Source organism: Nicotiana sylvestris, chromosome 4, assembly GCF_000393655.2.
Source record: "Nicotiana sylvestris chromosome 4, ASM39365v2, whole genome shotgun sequence".
Lineage (NCBI taxonomy): Eukaryota > Viridiplantae > Streptophyta > Magnoliopsida > Solanales > Solanaceae > Nicotiana > Nicotiana sylvestris.
In genome coordinates this window covers 144,920,614-144,928,010 of record NC_091060.1, presented here as the reverse complement: position 1 = coordinate 144,928,010, position 7,397 = coordinate 144,920,614, and positions in this window count along the sequence as shown.

The window sequence follows — 7,397 nt, the reverse complement described above, 5'->3', positions numbered from 1 at the left end:
AAATCAAGATAATTAAGCCAATAATAAAAACAGTTGAGCGACCGTGCTAGAACCACGGAATTCGGAAATGCCTAACACCTTCTTCCGGATTAACAGAATTCCTTACTCAGGATTTCTGGTTCGCAGAATAATAAACAGAGTCATATTCTCCTCGATTCAGGGATTAAAACTGGTGACTTGGGACGCCTTAAAATTCCCAGGTGGCGACTCTGAAATAATTAAATAAATCCCGTTTCGACTGTCCTTCAATTGGAGAAAACTCCCCACGCGCCCCGCGGGCGCGGTAAAAAGGAGGTGCACAGCTCTGGCGACTCTGCTGGGGATCTGGTGCTACAGTGTAAACTGTAACCCAGAACCATTGGTTCAGGGTTTAAAGAATTCGAGCTTAAAATATCTGTGTTAATTGGCTTTATTTACTATATGATTTTCACCTGTTTATATGCTAATATGCTAAATGTTGCTTTTTACTGCTTTAATATTATTTGAATTGTGCATATACAATTGCTACGAAACCCCCTTCTTTCTGAGTCTTCTGAATTTATTGTGCACACGTGCGCGTGGCCCACCTTTCTGTTAAAGGTCATACCAAATAAGACGAAGTTGGGACAAGTAACTAGGCCGGATAGACTTTCGTTCTCCCGGTACGTTGCCCCCGCTTCGGCTCAAACTGTCCGTTTGGGTAAGCCAGGTTTAGAACAATCAACCTCAGGTTTTTCACCTAGAATAACTCAGCCATGTACCAGATCCCTAGTAGGAACGTCTATTTGCATCATGTACATTTGACCTTGGAGACTCAACACAGGGGTTGGGTCTGTCTAGGACAGGTGAACCCGAAACAAAAAGGACCATCCTGATGCATCCTACTTGCTACTTGTGCATTCATTTGCCTAGAACATGCTTGTTGACCAGTTTAAATGAAATCATGGTGAGAACCGAGGAATAAAATGGGTTGTTTTTTTAAAAAAATAAAAAAATTCCAAAAATAGTTTTAAATCTTGAAATAAAGGTTTTAATAAATAAAAAATTTTGAAAATGATTTTTTAGTGTATATTTTCAAAATGAGTCTTGACTTTATTAAATTAAATTTCAGATACAAAATGAGCACCACGCAAAACCCCCCATCCACGAATACAGAAGAGTTTCTATTTCAGCTTCAAATGTGGTGGTATGATTTAGGCGAAGATGGTCAAAAATGGGTCGTCAAGCATTTGGGAAATCTCACGGATATTATGAAAGTTAAACCCCGTGATGATCTGATTGCGGCGTTAGTAACTTTTTGGGACCCTGTTCACAATGTCTTTCGTTTCTCTGACTTCGAGCTTACTCCTACATTAGAGGAGATAGCTGGATATGCTGGTTTTGACGGAAGTCTAAGAAATCAAAGCCTGATATTCACAAAGGCTCCTTCGGTACATCGATTCTTCGGTCTTCTGAACATCAGCAGTCAAATCAGGAAAAGCAATGTCATCAATGGATGTTGTTCCTTCAACTTTTTGTATTCAAGGTTCGGAAAGTCAGATGGGTTCGAAATTCATGAGAAAGGCCTTACTAACAAGCAAAACAAAGACACTTGGCAGATTCACCGTCGCTTTGCCTTCATGGTGGCTTTTCTAGGAATCATGATCTTCCCAAACAAAGAGCGAACAATTGATATTCGCACCGCGAAAGTTGTGCAAATCCTCACCACCAAAGAAAATCACACCCTTGTCCCCATCATTCTCTCAGACATTTATCGGGCTTTGACTTTATGTAAATCAGGAGCAAAAGTCTTCGAAGGATGCAAAATTTTGTTGCAAATGTGGGTGATTGAACATCTCCAACAACAGCCCAAGATCATACAGTATGGGTCAAACAATGATAATTGCATCGAGAGTTATGAGGAAAGAATAAAAAATTATCAGGCTCCAGAAGGGATAGAAGCATGGGTATCTCATCTAAAAGCTTTAACGGCAAATCAGATTGAATGGACTTTGGGATGGCTCCCGATGAGGGAAGTGATACACATGTCAACCTCAAATAGTTATCTGCTACTATTGGGATTGAGAAGCATCCAGCCGTATGCGCCACTAAGAGTCCTAAGACAACTAGGGAGATATCAAGTAGTTCCTGATGATGAAGATTTGAGTATGCAAGTAATCGAATTACACCCAGAAGCCACTATTCCCGAGGCTCTACTTCAGCAGATGTGGAATGGATGTCGATACTTGAAAAGTGATACTCAAGTCCCAGACACTACAAAGGGTGAGATAAATCCTGGATATGCAAGGTGGTTTGAAAAACGGTCTCGCGTGGATGATGTACCAGAGCCTGAGCTAAGAAGGCCAACAAAAAGACCCCATGTTCAAAACTTCAATGATAAAATCCAAGAGCGGTTGATCTGGGGAGAAAAGGAAAAAGGGTACAAAGCAACTATCCATGCCCTAAAAGAAAATCTGAGAAGCCTCAGTTTGGAGAAAGATTTGCAAGCACAAGAAGCCGAAGGCGAGAAGAAGAGTCTAGCTTGTGAGAATGAAAATCTTCATGCTCGATTCCAAAAAATGAAAAGAGTTTCTGAGACACCAAAGAGGAGCTGGAAGGATCAAAAAACCATCGCCAATCTTTTTGAAAGAATGCAAGATTATGATTCCATTCTTGCGGAAAACGAAAGGGCGTTGAGCAAAGCAAAAGAAAGGATCCAACAATTAAACGAAGAGGCCAGATCTAATAAGGAACGCCAAGTAAGGCAATCCGAAGAAGACAGAGCACAATTCAAGAAGGAAAAAGACCATTGGATACGATCAGAAGATCAGCTTCGTGCACAACTAGAAGAGGCAAGAAGATGCAACAGAGAACATCAACAAGCAGACATCGACAGGGAAAGAGCGCATGCAAGATTAGAGCAGGCCAGACTCCGAGCTCTATTAGAGTCAGCTCTAGATCGTGAAAATCGTGTCAGAGATATAGCCACCACTCACCAGCAGCAATTGCAGGACCAAGACCAACGTCTCCAAGGTTTCAGGGAACAAATCCACGACCTGACGGTCTACACATCTCAAAGTTACGTAAACTGCCAAGGAATGGATTATGAAAGGTTTACAGAGCATGCACCCATTTTTGCCCGTCATCTAGCAATGGTGTTGGAAAGGATGTATCGTACGCTGGGAGGTCATCCAGGTCAAGCCCCACATTGAGCAAATAATCTATTAATTTACAACACAAGTGGAAAGTGGGGCACGTTGTGAGATGTTAAGAATTGTATCTTTTATTTTGATTTAAGTGTGTGTGTTTCAAGCCATTTTCTTACAAAGTTTTCAAATGTAATGTCTGTTCATCTTTGTATAATGAATAAAAGTGTTTGCCTCATGTCCGAACTACGCAAGGTCTGATTCATGCGGGGGCATGATACGTAGGCAATCTCTATAAGATTCGACCACCACAATAAAAGATATATATAATAAATAAAATTAAAAGTGAGTAACAATAAAAATTTCAAGAAAGCTGGGACGACACAAGCAGCCGAGCAAATGCATAATAGAAAGGGGATATTTGTCTAGGAGCATTGCATCTCAACGTGTAATTATATATGTGTTAAACTCTCAAGACTAACAAGTTTGTTCATTTTCAGAATTCAAGCAGTTAGTTTCTCTAAAGAGTATACTGGCATATTATCATTATCACACAAGATCAAAAGGACCAATACCCGAAAGTATGTCTATCCCAGAATGTTGACACAGGTATGGAGCTAGAGGAGATGGATGTCGGGAAAATGAAAGAAGAGATGTTTAAACTCAAGCAGCAAATGACTGAGATGTACCAAGCCTGGTCTACAGGACAGTTACCCCCGTCTTACCCAACTAACCCTGCTCCATCAATGACCCAAACTCAGGATAATATTACCACTGAATTATCCCCAAATTTCCCCATTTACCAGCACTACCGAGGCACCACCTCTCAGACACCGCAGTCTCCACCTCCGAAACCAGTTCCATACTTTCCTCCACCTATGACTCCTGTTTTCGTAGCACCTCCCCCCGCTACATTCTACAAATATCCTAGTGAGCCTACATTCCAGGCCCAGGACAACTAATATTACCCCCGGAGCCCACCCTCAAAGCCTCCGAAATCCATTCAACTGCTCCTCGTTTTGATCTCCCAACCGAAATTGACAAGCCAGCCAAAAATGCTGAACAAGAAGAGATGTTCAGGAAGGTCAAGAGTCTAGAACAATCGTTCAGAGACATGCGAGGATTAGGTGGGCAAGTCAGTGTAGCATACAAAGATTTGTGCTTATTCCCCAATGTGCAATTACCAGTTGGCTTCAAGATGCCCAAATTTGACCTATACAACGGGCACGGCGACCCAGTAGCCCACTTAAGGGGTTTCTGTAGCAAGATGCGAGGAGCTGGGGGAAAGGATGAATTATTGATGGCTTACTTCAGTCAAAGTTTAAGCGGATCAGCTTTGGAGTGGTATACACGCCAGGACCATGGGAGATGGTACACCTGGGATGACCTGGCACAGGCATTCGCATACCATTTCCAATACAATCTGGAAATCATCCCAGATCGACTATCTTTGACAAAATTTGAGAAGAAACACAATGAAAGTTTCAGAGAGTATGGTTTCCGGTGGAGAGAACAGGCAGCAAGAGTGGATCCTCCTATGAAGGAGAGTGAAATGGTAGACTACTTCCTCCAAGCCTTGGAACCAACTTACTATGCCCATTTGGTTTCAGCGGTTGGGAAATCATTCAACGAAGTAGTAAAGATGGGAGGTATGGTGGAAGAAGGCCTCAAGACAAATAAAATCATGAGCTATTCAGCGATTAAGGCGACTACTCAAGCTATTCAAGGCGGGGTAGGAGGAATTGGAAGAAAGAAGAGGGAGGAAGCAGCGGTAGTTGATTCAGGAATTTGGTCAGGACCCAGAGGTTCACCGCCTTACTATAATCAACAACGACCTCGCCAATCAACTTACCACCACGATTCATCCCAACACTACTATCACCCTTCGGAGCCTCATTTTTCCATTAACCATGCTCAAGCATACAATCAGCCACCTGTTCACGCCAATTGGCGTGCTCCTGTCACACCAAATACTTACCCACGAGCCTATCCCGGACCAGGTTTCAGGCCTAGGCCAGCATTCAGGGGAGAAAGGGAACAGAAAAAGAAAACTTACACTCCATTGGGAGAGTCTTACACTAGTCTGTTCCACAGGCTGAGACAGCTAGACATGCTAAGACCAATACAATCCAAGCTACCCAATCCTCCTCCAAAGAATCTGGATTACACCATTAGCTGTGAGTATTGCTCCGGTACACCAGGCCATGATACGGAGAAATGTTGGCATTTGAAAAATGCAATACAAGAGCTGATTGATACTAATAAAATCGAGGTTCAAACCCCCGAAGCTCCAAATATCAATAGAAATCCAATGCCAGCCCATCAAGAGGCTAATATGATAGAAATCATACAAGCTGATGGGGAGACAAAGAAGCCGTCACAAACTGTCATGATGATCAAGTCTCATGAAGCCAAGCCAGATAAGCAGTTAACAGAGGAGAAGCCGGTACCTAAGCAGAACAGAAATGGTGATGAACCATCTATGATAGTCGAGGAGGGATCATCGAGCAAAGTTGCCACAAAACAAGAAAGGCCGAAAGTGATAGTACCAGGGGTTGCTAACAAACCCATTGTATTCGTGGAAGGAGCCCGTACAGATCGGGTTATTATCACACCTGTAACCCAGCTGCCAGTCATCAACAACAAAGCCATCCCATGGAACTATGAACGGGTGACTGTAATGTACAAGGGAAAAGAAGTCAAGGAAGAAGTGTGTGAGGTGCAAGGCTTGACTCGTTCGGGAAGATGTTTTACGCCCGAAGAGTTAAGAAAAACTAAAAATAATCCAACACCAATAAAGAGAGCTGTGACGGAAGAAGAGGCGGAAGAGTTTTTAAGAAAAATGAAACTCCATGATTATTCTGTTGTGGATCAATTGAAGAAGACGCCCGCTCAAATTTCATTGTTGTCATTACTGATCCATTCAGAGGAGCACCGTCTGGCTTTGATGAAAATCCTGAATGAGGCTCATGTTCCTGAAAAAATCTCTGTAAATCATTTGGGAAGAATAGCCAACAGAATCTTTGAGACAAACAGAATTACATTTGCTGATGATGAATTACCTGTGGAAGGTACCGAGCATAACAGAGCTCTTTACCTCACCGTGAAATGTGAAAACTCCGTAGTAACCCGGGTATTGGTTGACAATGGGTCAAGTGCAAACATCTGCCCTCTCTCCACTTTAAGCAAATTAAAAATTAAAGAGGAGAGGATCCAGAAGAATAGTATCTGCGTACGGGGGTTTGACGGTGGAAGCAGAGATTCATTTGGCGACATAGTGTTGGAACTAACAATAGGGCCAGTTGAATTCACAATGGAATTTCAAGTGTTGGACATAACTGTTTCTTACAACTTGTTGTTGGGTCGACCATGGATCCATGCTGCTAAAGCAGTCCCGTCAACACTACATCAGGCTGTCAAGTTTGAATGGGATCATCAAGAAGTAGTCGTGTATGGAGAAGAAAGTTTAAATGCTCACAGCAGTACCATTGTACCGGTCGAGGGAACAGAAAATGACCAGGGACCATGGGTATACCAAGTGACCGACACAGTGTCGATAGAGAAAATTCCAGAGGGGAAATACCTTCCAAATCCAAAGATATCCTCTGCATCAGTCATGGTAGCTTATGAAATGTTAAAGAATGGCTTTATACCCGGCAAAGGTCTGGGTTTATCTTTGCAAGGAATTATACAACCAGTATCTCTCCCCGAGAACTGGGGAACATTCGGTTTGGGGTTCATACCCACTGCCAATGACGTGATAAGGGCTAGGAAGCTGAAACACCAAGCATGGGTTCTTCCAAAACCAGTCCCACATCTGTCAAAGTCTTTTGTCAAGACCGGTGCTAAAAACCGCCCGATAACAACAATTCCTAAATCCCGGGTCAATCCTGAGGAAGAATTAATTGAAAGATTCGAGAAATTGTTTGATGATGTGAATATGTTGGAAAGCAGAGAAGGGTGTAGCAACGTAGAAGTTCAATTCATTGGGCCAGAAACAAAGCTTAATAATTGGAAAGCCACTCCTCTCCCCATTCGAAAGGAGTCTTGGTAGTTTATTTTGATTTTCTTTCAAGTTTGTTTGGGTTACTTCAGGGTTGTAATCCCAAAGCTTATCTTACAGTTTGTTTGAAGTGTGCAAACCTTGTTATCTTTCATCATCCAATAAAAAGCAGTTTCCTTTTTATTATCATTCCTGATAGTTTTCTTTTCTTTTTCTTCTTTCCTTTCTGTACAGTTCTTTTTACGCTGGCTCTAGTGATATGGCATGCATGAGGAATCCTCAGCCCAGTC